This window comes from Pezoporus occidentalis, unplaced genomic scaffold (assembly GCF_034315485.1).
Source record: "Pezoporus occidentalis ecotype Australia unplaced genomic scaffold, CSIRO_AGI_Poc_V1 ctg37, whole genome shotgun sequence".
Classification (NCBI taxonomy): Eukaryota; Metazoa; Chordata; class Aves; order Psittaciformes; family Psittacidae; genus Pezoporus; species Pezoporus occidentalis.
Genome location: NW_026915691.1, coordinates 8,824,684 through 8,845,198, shown reverse-complemented (window position 1 = coordinate 8,845,198; position 20,515 = coordinate 8,824,684). Strand labels below are relative to the sequence as shown.

Sequence of the window (20,515 nt, the reverse complement as noted above, 5' to 3'; positions counted from 1 at the left end):
AGTTCAAGTCTGGATTTCCTTATTACTTTTTTAGTGCTTTCCTTGGCAAACTTAACGTCCTTTTTTGTAAGGAACCTTCTGGCTCATTGTAGGCTATTCCTGCTGCTTTTAATATCCTTTGAGATTGATTCATGAAGTGCCAACATCTTGAGCTGTGGAAAAAGAGTAAGAATCCTGAAGAAAGGCCCTGGATACATGGGAATAAATTTGAACTCAAACTCTTTATGTGTCACTTTGATGTGAAATCACATCTTGTGATTCAAAGAACTTTTTATTGTTAATTAAGGCCATTAATTCAATCAGTTCTATTTTGATTAAAAACTGACAGCATTAGCAAAATGTATAAAGACAGCATCTGGATTGGGTTTATTGGAACGATATTTTAGGAAACTGAAAGGTTTCTTCAGTAACATTTGAACATGTCTCTATGTGATAACTACTTGAAGAAAAAATCCTCCATGGGCAGATGAGCTCAAGAACACTTTTCTTTTAGTGACATTCACGTGGTTAATATCCTGGTGTAAGATAGGTCAATGTGTGTTTCTATTTCACTAAGTGACGGTTCATCACAGGAGAATAAAGTTGTGAGGAAAGAAGAAAAAATGGAAATGAAGGGTTCAGTGAAAGGATGTTAGAATACCATGTGTGCCTGTAGGGGATGGTGGTGGACCCACAATGCAGCCAGCTTGGAGTACTGCATGTTTTGAAAATGTACCAGCCATAGAGGTCACGGGGGGAAGAACCTGTGACTTTTTGGCTTCTTTTAATTAGGCCTTTGAACAGAGTGCAGGAAAGAAAGAAAATCAAAGTGATATTTCCTTATGAACTGGTCAGGTGGCCATGTTTATGACTTGCTGTACGTGCTCTCAGTTGTTTCAAAGGTATATCTGATTTAGGTATTTTTTTATAAGATGGCTCTCAGTAGCTTTGTGGTCAGATAGGGTAGTAGAAACTGTACGCAAATAGGTAAAACTTTGTCTCTTACCTGTGTAACTTTATTGACCTGCACAAAAAGTGATAATGGCTTCTGATAGTGTTAGTCTGAGAAGCTAGGACTGAATGGAATTGGATCCTGTGGCAACACAAATGTTGAAGCTGCAGCTCAGGACTTGATCTTACCAAAGTCAGTGACCATGATACTGGACTTGAGCTAATAAAGTTCAGTGTCTGTGACTTACTTTAAGTTCAGTGAATGCTGCTGTTCTATAATAATTCTTGGTGATCTTTGAGCAGGTTACTTAGTGGATTCTTTCCAGATGATTGTAGTGGGTACCTGAGGTATGTTATTACAGAGCTACCTTATTTAGAAAAAGAGGGTAGTGATTGAGAACATCTGAGAGATGACTTTATCTGGAAGCATCCTTGTTTCTTCCTTTATTATAGGAAGAGCTGAAGAAGAACTTAACTTAAATGCATAGATTTAATGGAATTAATCTCTGCAGGCATTTATCATTTCCCACTTTACTGCATTCCAGTTTGTCACACTGCATGCATAAGAAAAGTTTTCCCCCCACCAGAGTCCCGATGTTAGAGAATCCCCTAAAAGTTCTTTGCAGCTGTCAGGGAGTAAGGATTCAACACACTGCAAAAAAGGCTGAGCATGTTCAAGGTCAAGAATGGCGCTGATCTGTGTGATTGATAAAAATACTTCAAGAACCTCTCCCAGTTTTTAATCTGATGAAGTTTTTAGGTCTGCATTTAAACTTTTTTTTATAGGCTCCTCCAAAGCAAGCAGTCAGACTTCCATTAAGGTCTTTGTATATATTCCTGCTAATTAAGCTGTTAAGAGTGGAGTTGGGAGAATCTATTTACACACTTTTGAGTTTAGTGGTTAATATTTTGAGAATAGCTTTGTCTGTTGTATGAGGAGGTTCCTTTTAGTCAGCATACAAAATAAAACTTTGATTTTTGAATATCAAAGTGGTAATTTCCTTCAGTTGGTTTCAGAAATAGAGTAATAAGACACTCCATTAATTACTTCATTTTTGTTTCCATAAGACAGGAAAATAAGTGCTTAGAGAGAAAGCAAAAAAAAAAAAGATGTCTTCTTTTAAAGACTCAGAGAAGCCTATTCAATGGCTATAACGTTCCTGGATATTTCCTAGAGTGCCTGCCAGTGCCGTATGTGATGATATTTTCATCTCTTTACTTACACATCACCAATGAACTATAGTGGAGGAGATGCCTTAGCCGATAAATCAGGCTTTTATCCTCATACCTTTGTTGCAAGGGGGCTTATTTGGATGAAAAAGAAATACTATCTAGGCTTTTTTGTTTTCACTGCATGAACATAGACCAATAATTTATAGTACTTATGGCCTGTTTCTGAAGCCTGTCTTAGTTTTCTCAGGAAACTTTTCTTACAGTGACTTCTTTCCCCTTAAATGTTGTCTACTAAAAATTAAAGATCTAAGGAGTTGGTGGTGTTCAAATAATTGTGTCTGAGAGCTGGAAGGTTTGGTTTGGACAGTACAGCAGTACAGTCTGTGTTTCAGAAGCGCAAGCTTTCCTTTAATAAGCAGAAGTGACCTGGAGGGTTTCTCCTAAGTTCAGTGAGTGGTGTGGTAGCACAGAGATTGGATACATCATGGTAGCTTACAAAACTCAGACTGAAATCCAGAATTTTAATGCAGACTGTGGACTGAGAAGCTCTGCTTCATTCAAGTCTGGAAGATGATCTGTAAAGCACATGGGACTCTGTCTGCTGTGTACATAGACAGCTCAGTATATCACCAAAACAACATCAGGCAGCTTAATTTGCTTCTATTCCTATTCAGACAGGCTGCCCACATGCAGATTATAAGTAGATGCATCTGCAAACATGCTGTGCTTCTTCCCAATCTCTTCACAGGCATAGCCATTAAGCGCTCTGTGAGTTCTGAAGGCAAGTCCACCAGTTCCATGCCATGGTTACCAGGTGCAGATTTGGGTTCTGGCCAGATTGTCCTTGACAGGACAAAGTTTATTGGCTCTTGTTTTATATTTCACTTGTTTTTTAAATGTGGCTGTTATGTTGGCCAGGTTCCCATAGTAAATTATTTTTATGTACCTAATTCATTCTCAATGAAACAAACCAATCCATTAAGAATTCTGCACTAAAAACTGTAGCTCATTATGTGTTCTTGTGGTGTATGACATCAGTAGAATGCCACAAGTTAATTACATTCTTAATTACAGCTTTGTATTGAATTAGGGACCTGTTATACATAGAATAATTGAAAACCTGCTGAGATCACGTCTGGTAACATCTAATTGTATCCCATGACCCCCCCCCCAACCTTTAAATAAAAGCTGGCATTTCATTTAGCATGGTTTTAATTAATTGACATGAGAAATGTAATTAGAGCTGAGGCCACAGACCAACTATCTCAAAACAATCACTCAGAAATTAATCATATTTTGGGGAACAGTTAACAATTTCCAGAGCAGGGGCTATTCTGCTGCGTTTCTGGAAAAACCTTGAGCAGACACAGTTGAAGCAAGAACTTGCTCCTCTTTGAAGAGAAGAAATACTTGAATGTTCGGAGAAATTCCCAGTGCTCTTTCAACCTAAGGAAACTTGATATGCTTGCAGCTTCAGGCATGAGAAACATAAGAATAGCACAGGAAGAGAACTGAGATCTAATGATTTTCATTTCAGCATCAGTGAGGGTGGATTGCAAGTTGGACTTGGACTTCCTGCTCTTGCTTTCCAATTCGCACCTGCCTATATGGATTTGGCAGAGTTGTTTTGGAAACTGTTTTGCCATCTACCATCCACTGTTGCAGGTAATGGGAAAAAAAAAATAATTATCCTTTCTTTCTAAACATGCTTAGCCCACTCTTGCCCTTAGTACCAAGACTAAACAGTTAGCTAAGTTAGGCAGGACCCGGTAGTGAGGATGGCAATCATTTAGTGGTTTTTTTGGGGTTTGTTTTTTAAATAATGATTATTATACTTTTCTGTTACTATTTTTCCACAGAAGCAGAGGCTTTTGTTTAAATCAACCTGCACCAGGGCTTTAATTCCAGGGTGAAGAATAATGTCCTCTTGCTGTTTGCAGAAAGATTTATTTGTTTCAGGACAGACAGTTTTTTTTCTTTCCTGTGTGTAGCCTGAGTTAGAGGATCTGATGTGTTCCTGTTTGATATCTCTCAAATTAATGTGCACATATTAGGCCTGCCTATACATAAATATGCATATGCTTTGTTTATAAATGGAGAGCATATGCAAGGGTAAAACTGCTGTGTGAGAGCAGGTTTAAGAGATCTCACTGTGCTTGGACACAAGCAGAAAAACACTGGGTGCATCAACTGAAAACTGGCTGGCAGCCATAGCACATAGAATGGAGGGAATGTTTGCCTAAAAGACTAGATTGTGTCAGGCGTGACTAAGCAGGAATTTTAGCTAAAATGCGTTAGCAAATTGAATGCTTAGAGGAAAATGAGAACGTTCATGGTCTTATCTTTGTTCACTTGAGACTGGATTTGATTTTTTTTAATAAGAAAATCAATGGAGGGGGTGAAGGGAAGTTCTGCAGAGTATGCCCTGATTTTTCAGAATGCTGATATAGATTACTGCTGGATATTATGCCATGGCTCTGTTTACATTCTTTCTAGAATATGCATGCCTGTTAATAGCCTTGTAGCTCATGGAGCACTGGACTGTCAGTCAGGTAGTAAAATACTTTAATTACCCCAGACCCTGTGAGAGAAAGGGTGGGACTGAATAAAAGGAGTGCACTTCAGTCTTACTTTGACTGTCAAAAGAATGATAAACCATAAGTCCTGACTATTCTTATTCTTCCTTTCTCTATGAGCGGCATTCCTGATGGAAAGAGGTACGGGTGTGTATGTACTTCGCCAGTTCTGCTCTTCTAGAAATATTTAAGGATATGGGAATGGCCGCTGCAAAGTGATAGCTTCATGGAATAAGTTATCCAGCAGGTCAGGTAGTGCAGAGCTGACAGTGGAAGAGATTTCCTTCCCTTGGTGAAGGACCATTATGTGTACTTATGATAGGGAGAGATATTCAACATGAGCACAGCTTAACTGCTGAATAAGTGAGAACCCCTATTGCTATAAGGTTTCTGAAATGCTGTCTCAATTAATAAACAGGTAAATAACTTTGTTGAAATACTTGACCCTGCCTTCTTAATCTTTCATTCACTTTGTCTTTTATGGACTGCTATTACTTTGTTCGTTACTTTTTTTCATAGTATCCTTACTGGATATGTATGCAAATTGGTGAGCAAATCGCCATATTCCTATTTCTGTTTTCTAGCTGGGTTTGGCATGTAAAACAATGCTGCTCTGGCAAGGTCCTGGGAACTTCTGCAATGTGGAAAACAGGGCTGCTGGAGGCTCCAAAGCTAGTTAAATGCTAATTCTACCACTTCATTTCCCATGTTTCTGGGAATATATGGAAAAGAGGAATGAAACAGATACGATGTGGTTAAGTTAAAAAAAAGAAAAAAGCTATTGGAGCTAGAAACCATTACCTGTCACTGAGCTACTGCATTCAGTGTGGCCTAGAGTGAACAATTCCCATTGTATCACTGGATGGAGCTGGGGTAGAGCTGAAAATCTTGCTTCTGTGCTTGAAATACCACTGGAGTAGTGTTTCAAGAGTTTGTGAGAAACAAGGTTTGAAACCTTACACAAAACCTATGTGTGGGAATTAACATTTCCAGAAGGTGCTCATCTTGTTTTCTCAAGTCAGGAAACGCATTGTAAGAATGTTGGTTATGCGCAACTTGTGTTAGAAACACAGAAAACTCGTCACTGAGGTTAAATTTACACCCAGGCTGCTTGTGCAGAAGTGATGTTGTGATTAAGCTTTTGGATATAGAAAGGGGGACCAACAGCCTAAATTGGGGAGTTTAGTAAACATTTTTCTTGACATGTGACTTCTGAAGCATTCCTGTCCCTACAAGGCTGTAGGAACGGGCGAATGGAATGGACTGACAGTAATGGGCAACTGTCTTTCTGCTCATCTCCTTCCAGTTTTGCTTATCCATTTTTCAGTGACAATACTAAATGAAGTATGGGTTTGGACAGCAGCCAGGTGTCAGCACATGGCAGAAGATTTTAATTCTGCTTTTAGAAACCAGATAAGTGGTGTGCTAATACAAACTAATATAAGCACAACCTCCCTTCTCAGTTGGACAGCTTGAGGGTTAAGATGATCATGACACTGCCGTGTTGCAGCATTTAGTGTTAGAGCTTGTTAAAGCTCTAATTATTGTAACAGGCAGTGTGCTGCTTGTAATGTAACTGTAACAGGCTGTCTCAGTATTATAACGTCTATTTGGTTATGTACAATGACAGAGCAAATATATAGCATTAATTCCTTGTGAAACCTTGTCTCTTGGTTATGTACCTTTTTTTCTTTCCCGGTTGTGTTCATACTTTGATGCTGATCAGGATTCGTAACTGCTGTTATCCTTTTCCATTCCCACCCTCCTGATTTCAACATTGAAAGCTGTGTTTCTGGGTAATCATCAGGTTATGCATTTAGCTGCTTCCTGTGCGAGTTCCCTGTTTTCTTCAGATGAATTGTAGAATCATAGAATAGTTAGGGTTGGAAAGGACCTTAAGATCATCTAGTTCCAACCCCCTTCCATGGGCAGGGACACCTCACACTAAACCATCTCACCCAAGGCTCTGTCCAGCCTGGCCTTGAACACTGCCAGGGATAGAGCATTTTCAGCTTCCCTGGGCAGCCCATTCCAGTGCCTCACCACCCTTACAGTAAAGAACTTCTTCCTTATATCCAATCCAAACTTCCCCTGTTTAAGTTTTAACCCATTACCCCTTGTCCTATCACTACAGTCCCTAATGGAGAGTCCCTCCCCAGCATCCTTATAGGCCCCCTTCAGATACTGGAAGCCACGAAGCTTGCTGTAGCTTGAACCCAGGACAAGCTGGGCTTGTACTTCTACAAGCTGTAGCATGAGTGTTCTGATGATCAGTGAAGACATCTGATTTCAGTGAGGAAATTAAGACCAGAATGCCTCTGAATGCACAAAGGGACTGAAATTAGTGGTTTTAACATTAATGGTACTAGTGCTTTTTAGCCTTCTTTCCCATTGTATACAGATTTTAACCCCTTCCACTCTTCATATCTGTGCTTGAATTGATGTGTAATCTTTCATAGAAGAGGGGAAGGGCTTCCTTGCTTTATGGCTTCTAAGTATTTTATTTTTAGATGTGGGATTACTGTAAATTTGCTTAGAGAGATCAGTGAAAAGAAAGTGACCATCTTTGTGTGAGTGTTTTGTTATGAAACATGAGGATTTCTCCATTGCAATATGCCAACTGCTGGTGACACAATTTTTGGTATTGAGAAATTTTAGAATCTGTGTCTGGGTTTGCACAGTATAGGAGGATTTTTAATGGATAAAGAAAGGTTGGATCTCAAAGGTTCTGACTATTGCAGTGCTGGATGTGTGCATATAAAAACATGCTCCTTTTCTCATTGAGTTCATACAATACAGAACAAAGCTGTGACAGCACGCTCAAAAGTGGGCTCAATGAGTCCTTTGCCAGGTTGCTGTTTGCCAGCTGAATTTAGCACTCTCATTGCCCTGATCAATGAATAGATTTTCCTCAGATCCTCTTTTATTTTTTTGTTTCCTTTCCAGATATTTTTTTTTCTATGGAAGATGAAATCTGTCATGGGGGCTCAGATTTATTAACTGCTGCCTGAGATACTTTGTGTGATGTCAGAGCAGGAGAGGAACTGATTGTACCCTTAGAACTACCTTTAACAGAAAGGCTTTGGAGTATTCTATAGATTTTTAAGATGCTTGGTTAGTTTAAATGATTAATGTGGAAGATTCAGAGAGACTAAATATTTAAGACTCTATTCTGCCCTTACTTGTGCCCGTGCATATCTGGGTTTTCACATTAGAATGAAAAATCTACATGATAATTAAAATTTTGGTACCTGCTTACAGAAACTTATGTATAGATGAGTAGCTTTTTTGCTTATATGTGAGAAATAGTAACAGTTGTATGGGGACTAGATATTTAATATGTTATTTTTATCACTTATCTACCTACCATGGACTCTCAGACCAAGCTTCTACTCAGTTATGTCCAGTTCCTTCTAATTCTTTACTAGGTGCATGCCTTATTGCTCAAGCTATGAGCAATGTGTATTGTTTGTAAGGCCTCTGAAAGTCTAGCATTGCTACTTAGTTGGTTGGCCTAGCTTGCCATCCTAGTGTGCCTGGTGTAGAGATATTGTAGTTCTTGGTAAAAGTGTTTCTGCATTGCCTTTAAAAATGACTGCTCAAGGGTTTTCTTATCGTGATTCAGAAATCTGCCATCTGTGACAGTGTGATGGGAATATTGTGTCAAGGTGAAATTCAGATAGTGATAGGAACTATGCAGTCAAGGTGAGAAGCTCACTCTGCCTGGGATTTACTCGTTACAGTCCCAGATGTAATGCATTCATTAGTGAAGTCTGAATTCAGAGTGGGAAGAACTGACTTGGCCTACTCTGTTCCCTTGGAGTATTTCATTAGTGACTGCTTTTCACAGTTACATGTGTAGCTAGGCTGAGGGTTTTGTGTATGCTAAGTGGATTCTAGTTATTCCCCTGACCTTCAATTCCTCTTTCAGAAGTTTATGCATCAAGAATATGCTTTGGTGCAGTTCTAAGGAAAGTCTGTGTTTGCTGGTTTTCAGTACCTTTATGGTATGAAGATATTAAGGTATATAGGCAGCTTGACAGCATGACTAGACTGGATAACAGTTGTCAAATCCTGCACACCTCAGACAAGGTATCAGTCATTGTCAGTGAAGATTGTTTAATTGCTCTGTAGATGTATTTTTCTTATTGGCTCTTCCACATGGTGAATCGGGAGGGTGAGGAGGTTGGGTGAATTGCTTCAGGCTAATTGCATTAGTAGTAGCCTAATGCAAAACATTAAAAAAATAAAGCCAAACAGTGCAGCTGTTTGCCTTTTGCCTCTCAGCCAGCCCTTCCTGACACGTGAGGCACCTTCATGCCGTGTGAGGCAGGGATTTGTATTCTGCTGAGTTTGAAAGTGTGATCTAAAGGGATGCTGAGTATCCAGCTCTCACCAAATTGCCAAGTACAGAAGGCCCTTAAAAGAGCACTTGTGGAATTTTTTAGAAGGGCTCTTTGGGCAATACTCAGTAGTGAGTGTAGAGAGGCCTTCATTGAGAATCGCATATGTTCAACTGTGGAGCAGATGTATGGTGTGATATGGCCAGACGCATGATACAGGATGTTGTGAGGGAGGTTTCTCTCAAATGCCACTTGCAAGAAAATTGATCTAATAACTATAGTCCTGAGACAGGATATAATCTGAGCATCTAGTTTGCAATGTGCTTTGCTGTGACCTCTGTCCAGCCACAGCAAGGAAACAAGGGCAGTGGTGTGCGGTTGATAAAGGAGTGTGTTGATTGTTGAAGATATGGAAGGAGTTCTACCTCTGAAAAGCTTAGAGGATGTTTTTATAGTAGCTTTGAAAAGCACATTTGCTGTGGTGATTCACTATTTTTTCCAATCTGTAGTTGAAAGGTGGACTTTTCATTCAAATGGGTTGATGACTCTGAAGAAAGCAAATTTTAGTGTGGTTTTGTTGTTGGGGTTTTTTTTTGTTTGTTTGCTTGTTTTGTTCTTAAATCCTTTTTTTTCTGGACAGCATTGCATTTCCCCCAACTGTGCAGAAAGTGAATCTGATTGCTTTGAGTTGTTCCTTTGTGGAATTCATTTGTGTTCCCTCACAGTAACTGAGGAAGTGACAGACTTTTTCATTATGCTTTTGTTAGTGCAGATTGACATATAAAGTCCCTCTTGATCTGTTACGAAATGGAGGCATGTTATTAAGGATAAGGAGGGAAGAGGGAAAGTCTCTCCAGACTTTTGTTTCCTCCTGCTCAACCATATTTTCTTTTATCATACTTCTGCAATTAAGTATTTGCTACTGCTTAATAAAATTGTGTAGTGCCAGGCTGGCAAATGGTAGAGCTGCAAAGCTGATAATGAATCTCTAGAGCTTTGGAGTTGATGCTGAAAAGTAGTGAGCTTTGAGGGGGGTCTGACCTCAGGAATCCTGTATCAGAGAGGGTCAGAATTGCACATGGACCTGTGGGTGACCTAGTGGAGCCAAGTGATGCTTTGGAGTAAGTTTTAGTATAATTGGGCCATTCCCTGTCTGGTACATGAAAATAAAGTAAAACCTAAATTGAAAATTGACTGAGCATGCTTTAGGTGTTGCACTGGAGTAGGTAAATTTGCTATAGCAGTTGTTTTCTTTTGTAAGAGGATGAGGCTTCATGTGTCTTTAGTATAGTCAAGATATATTATGTCAGAGAAATCAGTAGGTTAATTTAGCTGTTGGGCATTTTTTATACTAAAAATACATACTTGAACTGTGTCCCTGAATTTTCCTTTTGTTCCTTCTCTTTCTGCAAAAAAAAATTTGTGTGCCTATTCAAAATATGTGTGTAAAAAATAGATGTAACAATCTTGGTGAACTGCTTCTGTGTCTGACTTGAATTTGGCATGCACAAGTTTGTATGTTGAAAATTAGCAGAGATGTTACTTCAGATTTGTTTGTTTAATGATGCACTGGTGTATAACCAGTAGGGATGAGAAATCGGAAAGTTGCTTTTGAACTTGATGACAGATTGCCAGGGGAACGAGGGCTATAAAGCCATTCATTTGGCTGTCCTCTGGGGAGAGTCAGCCATCCATCCAGCTGAGTCAGCTGTAGCAGTGAGGCAGGAGAAACCTTCCAGTTAGCCAACCATTTAGAAAATGTGCTAGCTGCTTCTGGGGATTCATTTAGTTAATCAGATTAGTTTAGCAAGTGTCAAGAAGAGAACTGACCAAGCTCCAGATAAAGCATCCCATGTAAAAGAGAAACAATCAGTGACAACAAATACAATAACTAGTATTTTTTATGACTATGTCATTTCAAATTACAAACACTTAGTAGTGGTTACACCTTTGTATTAATACATGTCTGTGGATCGATTTGGAAGGGTTAAGATTTATATATTGGGTTTAAGTCCACTTCTTCCCAGGTCCTCCCATGTTGCTTCTTTTCATATTGTTTTCTGTATTGTTAATCATCCCTCATTATTACCTGCTTCTCACCTTCTTTAAAGGCTTATAAGTACAAAGTAACTTCCTGATACTTTCATGTGTGGATCATGGAAACACCTGTATTTGTATCCCTTACCTCTTTTTTTATGCTGCTTTTGTCAGTGAGGATCCAGGCCAGCTCACATTGCAGTCAATAAGGAGCAGGAGGTGGCTGAGAATTTCCAAGCTAAGAAGAATGGCACTCAGAAGTGAGCTTATGAGCTCACTGGAAACTGAATTGCAAAAACTGGGTTCCTAGCAGCATCAAACCCAGGATCCGTTTCTTTTCAGAAGGAAACAGAGAACAAGACACGTAATTGGGGCACTGCCTCATTTATCTGTATCTTCAGTAAAACCTCGTGTAATTATAAAATACTCGGAGAGTTTAGCTGGAAGAAAAAATAGGATCTCTCTCTGTTAATATTAAGGAGCTTTTTGACTTAAACCAATTGAGAATCTGCTGTTATATAAAAGACTGTAAATAAGAAAGACCCTAAAAAGCTGGGTGGTGTTAATGCTTTTTTTTTTTTTAGTGGAAGAAGCTTTTTTTTTTTTTATTGGTGTTATTTACATGTTGTAAGCAGCAGTGAATAGGGGTTAAGAAAATGAACATTTTGGTACAGTTTTGTTCTCTGCTTTTGGTGACTTGGACCTATTTTCAGTAAAAACTCTTCAAATGCATCCTAACTTGCTAGAAGAGGTTGCAGAGTTCATTATACTGCATAACGTGTTTTATTGAGAACTTCAGTGGAAATCAATACAAAATACTGTACTCATTACAAGTATTTTGGAAGCATTTTATTAATACTAAGGACGCTCCCCTTTTCCCCTCCAAGATCTTTGGCTTTCTTTACTTTCAAACATTTACTTATTTTGCAACATCTTCATTACTTTCACTCTGTAGGAGGCTGATTGCATGAACTCGCATACTTTGTGTTTTGAGGAATTAGCCATTAAGTAGCAACAACTTAAAATCTTCTCTGATTGATTACATGTAACTGTCTAAATTGCAACAGTAATTCAATGTAACAGTCATTGCTTATGAGGTGCAAAGAAATATATTTTGCTAATAAAACATCATTGTACACTTGATAAGAGAAAATATTAAATTAACATTTTGGACTATTTTTATATCTTAATTCTGTTCAAATTTCTGCTCTAATATAAAAAAGATTCAGTCATGTCTTTTCATGAAGATAACTTTGAAATCCTTTGCAGTGGGAAAAATCAAGACAAAGAACTGCCAAACACAAATTGTATTCTGTGAATGTAAATAGGCTCTGCACCATAATTAGTGATTTTTCTAGGGCTGGTCTGGAGGCCCTGTGTTTTCATGGGAAAATCCGTTTGATGTGTACCATCCCTAATTTCTGCAGTACTGAATAACCAGGCTCTAATTCTGTTGTAATGAACCATGTGTTAATGCTACAGCCTTCTGTCCAGCCAGAAGCCAGAACTCCATGTCTGACTTTGTAATGAATCTTGCAGTCATCTTGTTGACTCCATGGGTAGGCTTTTGTTCCAAATCTGTCCTCAAATATTGCTAGCTTTCATTGAAACATACAATGCAGCCTACGGTTGTGCTTGGGTTTATGCAATTTGCTAACTTTCCTGGAAAGTGTGAATACTTCATACCCTTGAGGGAAATTTGTTTATTTGTTTCCTTGTTAATTTTGAAACAGTGGGATTTAGAACAGTGAAACTGACTGGAGCTGTTTAAAGTTTAGGTTTCTTTTTTGTGTTGGGTTTTTTTTAAGCTATGAGTCAGACAGAACTAGCACAGAGGTGAGGGTTTGCTATGTGTTTCCTGGTGGAAAGGTTTATTCTTGCAGCCCCCCCTTTCTTGGAGTGTCATTTAATAATGAGCTCTTACTTCTGTGTTCTGATTGGTGTTTTTCCCCAGATTGTTTTATTTTCTGCTATCAAGTTGATAGATTTTTGTCACTGTTGGTTGTTTTACTGCATTTCAGTGTTAGTTTAAAACTTGCAAACAGAATATCCAGGAAGATACTGAGTTCAGAGACTGTTTGGTATTGCGAATGACTTATTCAAATCCTAATCAAATGCACAGACCCTAAGTAAATGGAATTCCTCCTCCCCTACAGGAAAAGCATGTGAGACCAATCCTGTTGCACTCACATGCTGCAATGAGTCCCTCAGTGGCCTGAGCCGTGTTCTTCAAGCACATTGCTTCAGCCAGCAAGTCTGCATACAAGTCATGCAGTTTGGAGTGGTAGTTTTGTTGTAGTCCCACTGAGATGACCATCTTTTGTGACTGGGAGAGATCTTGTGTGTGCCTACATCCAAAATTTTGGGAATGTACTTTATAGGTTAGAAACTGATGCAAAGCTTATCAGTTGTGTGGGTGGCTCCAACAGGATTTAGGTAAAGAATATGTGAGTGTAAGCTAATCTCCATGGCAAATACTGGTCTATGAGGTAGGTTTCGATGGAGTTTTGTTGATTTTTCAGGCATGTGTATAGCACCATTGGTTTTCATATAGAGAGTCTAGCCCGATTCAAGTGTGCACTTGTATTCTTTGTCTGCCCAGCTTCTCCCCATTAGCATAGTTGTTACTCCTGAGAGTATGTGTTCATTCATTGCATCTCAGTGTGGCAGTCAAAGAATTAATTACTCTGAGAAGGGACAGGCCTCTTCTAAAGAGTTTCACAACTTCTGCTTTTAATGGATCTCTCTCCCCTGCTGAGGCTGCACTGCAGCTTGTCAAAGCATTCTCGGCAGCTCCACGGGTCAGTGGTTCCCAATGGAGAGACAGTGTTAGAGGAACCGTGACACTGGTTCCTAAGGCTGATTTACTTGGAGTTGGGGGTGAGTGAGGGAACAGGGAGAAGGGAAATTGTAAGCCCTTGAGTCATTGTTCACAGGAAACAGATTTGAAAATTCTCATTTAAAGTAAAAGTAGTACTTTATTTAAGCACATGTTACTTGCACACTCAAGTGCTAAACCTCACTGCTTGCTTCTAAAACTGATTGCCTAAATGGCCTGACTGCAGTGCTGCTGGATGTTCGTTTCATTATCTAATGTCACTTATTGATTTTCATTAAAAACATGTCGGCACTGATTTTTCTAAAGCACCGCGGAAATGCATCCTGACCCTTTTTTATGTTGAGTCCACTGCAGAGTCTCTCACTGAATCAGTCTAAAGCAGGATTAATTTCTGACTAAGAAATGTTGATTAAATATTTTGATGTATGAGTGGTTAAGACTGCTTTAAGAACAAAGCATGCCATGAGGAAATGAACTGAGACAAGGGAAAAGCTGAAAGAGAGGATGCTATAAAACAGGCGCTTGTCTATTCATGCATTGTTATTTAAAGTTAGTGATGCAAATTAGCTGAGGATCTGGTCCTGTGTATCGGCATGAGTTCACACACCACATTGTATTGAAATGAAGCTGATAAGAGAAAGGAAATATTATTTAAAAATGTAGTTAAATCTGAGTACAGACAAGTGTTTTTTCTTTTCTTACCTTGTTACCATGAATTTTCAGGGAGCCTGGCATATTTGTTCCTTGAGTCTTAAAACATTGACAGTCACAAAACTTAAATTGATCATTTGGTTTTGTAATATGCCTCTGTTCTTTTCCTACTCTCCTCCTGTGGCGGCTCATGCTTATTTTTCAGAAATGAAATATCAGTTATTAGATATGTGTCCTGATGTGCAATGGTATATGAATATTCTGTGGGCCTTTAGCATAACTCCAGCTCAGCTGCCTGTGATTGCACGGCACTAAACTTGCTGCTCCAAGACTTGTGCTAATTCCTGCATTAGTTAACACTGAAGCTTCACAGAATTATCACACTGTTGAAGTTCAGTTACTGGAAAGTTCTGGTACTGCTGAACTGGCTATTGGATTTGAAGCTATGGCCTAATTTAAGTAGTAGTGGGCTGCAGAAATTCAAATTCATGACTGAAAATCAGAAAATGCTTTTAAAGCCAGTTTTATGTGTATCTGTAAAGATGGACAAGCTGATTTCCCAGCTTCTGTACTGTGGATTGTAGTTTCAGAAACAATACTTTGTTCATTAAGTAACTACTAGCCTTGTTTTGCTTGGCTTGGGTCCTAAAATTTATGAAGAAAAATGTAGCATCCCATTTGTGGGGAAAGATGAGTTTGAGGCATATATCTACTATTGCATCTCTTGCATTTTGCACTGCAAATCATTCACATGAGAATGGGTTACTTGAATACAAGTAACATAGCCAAACCTGGTGAGGTAGAGTGGAGTGTGTTCCCAGGTGATAGAAACAACTCTTGTGTCGCTGGAATATAACCCTGGCTTCTGCTTAGTCAGCAAAGTACTTCAAGTTAACTGATGCACTTGTGGGTAGAAAAAATATTGATAGAAAGGAACATTCAGAAACTCAGTATGGATGAACACCTCAGTGCATGTAAGTGTCCAACTCTTTGAGATTCTTGCCCTGTCCTAATTTTTCCTCTTTTTAGGAAGAGTGTGTGTGTGGGAAGTACAATTAGAGCCTCTTGGTGGAGGATATTTGCATGCTTTTGAAAAAATAATGCTGACCAGGTCTGACTTCTGTCATCTGCATTACAAAGTTGTAGAGTATAAAGCTCATGACTCTCCTTCTGGGGGTGAGCATGATAGAGTTGTACCATAGTGTCTGTTGGAGTAGTTCTTTGCCTTTTGATCACAGATACATGTACCCCAAGGGGAAAACCTTTGAATGCCTCTCCATGTGCACCTCTGCATGGCTGTAAAAACTCTTTGCACTGAGGGCACGTGTCCCTGTTCTCTGCGGGCACTCTTATTTTTTTTTTCCTCCCATTGCCTCCTCTTTCTTCAGTGTATGTTCTTAAGCTGTCTGCCTCATTCCTCTTTTAATCTGCGTTCATTATACTCATTTTACTTTTACTGCTATTAGTGCTTACTGTTCTGTAGCGGAGTAGATTTTTAGGATAGACATCCTTTCGAATACTTGTTGGATTCCCCAGGGGTTTGTGAAAGCATCTGTTTAAGTGGGACCAGCTGATACATACAGTGCTGCTCAAAGCCCACTTACATCCTCCGCTTCTGGCAGGTATGTAGATCTCTAACGGCAGCAAGAGTGCTGCAGCTCTCTTGTATAATATAATAGCGAACTTCTATGATAGCACCAACTTCTTGCCTCTGAAGAGGTGCAGCCTCATGTAAACTTAGCTATTGTTACACAAAGCTGGGATAGAGGAACAGATGAGTGGTCCATCAAATACATTGTCTGAGCTCTGGAGGTGGCCTTTTCAAGTGTCTCTGAGGAATGCAGAAGTAACCCCCTAATGTGCTGAGCCAGTTGTGCAGCTCTGTATGACCGGGCTGGAGGGAGGAGACTGGATTTCTTCCTGACCCCCACCTGTCAGTCAGCTTAGCCCTGAAGGATAAGCTGATCTTTTGATGTCAAGGCTTAAAATTGTTGAGACTGAAGGGCATTTCTAATAGGTTATTGGGTGAGCAAGGAAAAGCAACGGTACTGTGGATGGTATCAGCTTTGCTTTGATCAGATACTGTAGTCTTGTGCACACACACACATAAATTTAATAGTTACTACTTAACATTTACCTACTCTGTCCGCATTACTAAATGAGAAGCAGAGGGTGTCTGTGGTGCAGTCTTGGGCAGACAGATCTGAGAGCTTTGCCCAGCAGTGTTGACTAACAGAGCAGTTTTGTTTTACTGATAAAACAGTGAAGGAGCAATGCATGAACTCTGACTTTCCCTATAACTGTGTGGATGCATATGTGTGTGTGTGCAAAATACTGTAAGGCTGCCCCAGTTTGGAGATTTTGATGCTTTTGAAATACAAGTAATAAAAGCAGAAACTGGCACAAACCTATCCAGAGCAATGCACTGAAAATACAACTGCTGAAGGGGAAACACCACATTCTTCACCCTTCAAACAACCATACCATAAATTTTCTCCCTCTTTCGGTTTTAGTACTGTTGTAAAAAGCCCAGGCCTGCTTTAAAAACGTGAAACTTTCTCTTACAATGGCCAGAACTGATCTCTGAGGCACTGCCACAACTCATTGTCTGTAGAAGAACCCTTGCTGGGAAGGCTGTGATTTATATCAGCCTGCCTGTCATGGGGTGAAAGGAATGCCCGGGTTTTCATTTTGATCAAATGTTAGGTTTGAAAACCACCCACTGCTGTAAACTCAGTTGGAGTGGAGAGATGAGATGGAGCACATTGCATGCTTTGTTACTGAGATAGTGTTTTAAGGCTGTCTGAATCTGTTTCCCATTGCTGAGTGCAGGGAGGAAAGATATGGATTTAAAAAGGGAAAGCTAAACTGAGCTTTTCTGGATTTGTTTTGTGGGTTTTCTGTTGTGTGTTTTTTTTTTTTTTTCTTCCCCTACTTTCAGTGCAATAGAAAATGGGGTGAGAACAGTTCAAAAATATGTACTCTCTTCAGTAAAGACACTAAAGAAGGCAAAATCTTTGGAACCTGAGTAGATGAACCTGTGGAAAAGATGGGGGTGGAATTTTCCAAGGGGACTAACAGAAATAGCCACCTAGTTCTTACTGAAAGCTGATGGACCTGCCCTTATGCTTAAAACAGGGGGCTGTGGTGGGGGTGACACCAGAACAGTTTTGTCCTGTAATTGGTTCAGCAGCTTTCACGTGGACTTTTCTTTCTGAAAGGCCAGTTGCTAATACAGTTCTAGAACCATGATACTGTTTTCTATTTAAAATGCACAATAGTTTCTGTGTCTTTTTCTTCTCTTCACTCTGTTGGCAACAGCACACAGGACTTTCCCTGGTTTTAGGTTTCATCCTCAGTTTCCAACTTGGACTGCTGACCCCAGTTTGTGGCCCTGAATTTAAATTACATTGTTTCTGATCTTTCTTAGGTTAGTTCTCTTTTGCATTGAGTTTCATGATGCAGAATAACATTTTTATCTCATTAATATACTTGTGTTTACTTTGCCCTGAATGAGTACTTAAAAAATAGAATTGGAGATCCTGATTAGAGTTTGGAGCAGTCCTTCCCGAGGTTATATTAAATAAAGACTATAATATGGACTCGTGTTAAGAACATGAAAAATTCTGTGCTCTTGAGCCCGTCAGTACACTCACGATCATGATCTTTAGATCAACTGTATGATGTCAGGGAGCAATTTTTATGAATAAAGGATCACTACTATGAATAAGAAAAACTGTCTTACCTGCCCCTGCTGGCATTACATTTGTAAATGTAATGTAAAATTAGAAGATGTAGATAACTCCCCTACTCTGCTACCACGAGATGTGTAACCTTGGGCAAATCATGTCTGTGTTCATCTGATACAAAAAGGAATAATACAGTCTCATAGGGGTGCTTTGAAACTAAGCACGTTCAAGATTAAAATATTATAGTGACAGTGGCAAAAAATATCCAGTGCACTTCAACCGGTCTATTTGATCAGTACTTCAGGTCAGAGCAGATTTAAAGGCCATCTGTGGCATGACTCCATTGACTTATATAAACCAGGATCAAATGTGATTCATGTATGTGTGGTCTGACCCTTTTGAATTCTCTAGTCAAGTTTTGTTAGGAAGGGAGAGAAGCATGGAAGTTTGCTATGATTTTTATGTGTCTGTCTTGAAAACAAAACCCTGTCAACATCTAACCAGAAGACTCTTGCTTGCAGTTTTGATCACGGTTTCAGGGACATGAATAGCAAGCTGAAATGTGTGTTTTAAATTGCAACATACAACACCTCTGAATATTTGTCAGGCAGTTAATGTGGGTGTTGTAAATGATGCCCCCACTAACCTTCTTCCAAAATAATATACTTTACTAACAGACCTGCTGAACTAGAACTCTAGTTATTATTTTGCAAATATATTTTTAAATCCTTGTTTTTTCCATCTTTTTCTTTTTAACTATACATTGTACCTTTATTGGTTTTACATTTCCAGGCGTAAGAGGGGAGTTTATCCCATAGCCACATAATTGTGGTCCTAGCTGGGAATGACCAAAGGACTGACTGATTAGAGGACCTAACAGAGCTTGGTGAAGGTGGTTTCCAAATGTAGAGAGATATCCAAGATCCGTTTCACCAGGGAATCAAAGGCTGAGTTTTTGAACATGGCATTACTACTAATTCCCAGCTGGAATGTGTTAACTGCAGCCATTGTTGTAAGAAATTGCAAACACCAGGTAACCCTGCACTGTGGAGCTGGAAATGATTCTCAGGCTTCTCTTACAGTTCTCATTATTGAAATCTACATTCTGTATTTTCCTCATAAGGTTCAGGTCTGGATTTCTTGCCTTTTGGCATTAACTTTGTGCTTGTTCTGTTCAACATATGACTTGCTCATGGGCAGAGTACTAAATGCCAGTGCTTTAGGGATGTGTTTGAGTGGTTTTGTCAGAGATGTCTTTTTAAGGTAACATTCACTTCATTATTATTTTGGTGGTATGCCTGTACTGTTGGCATCAAAGCCAAGGGTTGAGCTCTGACAGGTATGCACATTATCTATCTGAAGCTGTATTGCAGATAAGGATTTTATCGTTTGATTTTATACCCTCTTAATTTTAACAGCCATTCAGAAAATGCCACACAGCTTCAATCAGTGGAAATTCTCTTGTTTGTAAGAGCAAAGGCTTCGTAAGTATGGGCTGAAGTGTGTTTCTGAATAGGAATGCTGTTAGAACTCCCTCCCCAGCTCCTGTAATAAAAGTTTGCACAATGCACCTTAGTGTACCATCATAAAATAGTTAGGGTTGGAAAGGACGTTAAGATCATCTGGTTTCTACTCAGTAAGATCCCATTTGATAAATCAAATTATCAAATGTAAGTTTGTATACAGTGTAAGTCCATTTACAATACTCCTTATTAAGTAAAATGAATTGGAAACTTAGCTTTTCTGCATTTTACTAGTTATTTTTGTTCAATTGCTGCATTTATCACTTAGATCAATACATCTTCTAATGTAATTTTGTTTGTGAGCTTTCTAAAAGAGGTGTGAAACTATATTCACAGCAAAAACTGAAAAAAAAGAAAAACACACTTTTGAGTCAGTGTGATAGAATACTTGTTATAAACTTCGGACTGGATTGTTGCTTTCTGTTAGCATACCTACATAGTATATCCAATGTATCCGATTCCTTGATACTGGGTTAAAATGTTAGTGTTAACTAGGATAAGTGGGTACTTAGAGTCATAGAAAAGAAAGAACATCTGAACTTACTACTGTAATCTTTCAATAAGTAGTTGTAAGTTACGGAGTCATTTGAACCAGTCCAACTGGGCCCTGTAAGTATTGGGTCCTCAGTTTCATAGAAATACTTAAGCCGCAGCCCTCTGATGGAGGGAGATCTGAAAATAGCTAGAGGGGTCAGCTCTGATCTCTCTTGTGAGCCTGGAATTTGTTGAGTAGAGTTCTTATCTGTGCTGTTCC

At 39.2% G+C, this 20,515-nt stretch overlaps 1 protein-coding gene across 2 annotated transcripts in view; it reads left to right on the top strand.

The window, feature by feature from the left end:
* The window catches only part of TMEM132C (transmembrane protein 132C), a 204,188-nt gene that overhangs the window by 14,040 nt on the left and 169,633 nt on the right, over positions 1–20,515 (top strand). The window contains exon 1 of one of the 2 annotated variants that reach the window (XM_062631607.1): positions 19,163–19,271. The exons of the other annotated variant lie outside the window; for it this stretch is intronic. The gene's annotated coding sequence lies outside the window, so the exon portion shown is untranslated. Of the gene's footprint in view, positions 1–19,162; positions 19,272–20,515 lie in introns of those variants that run through there. 2 annotated transcript variants of the gene reach the window in all.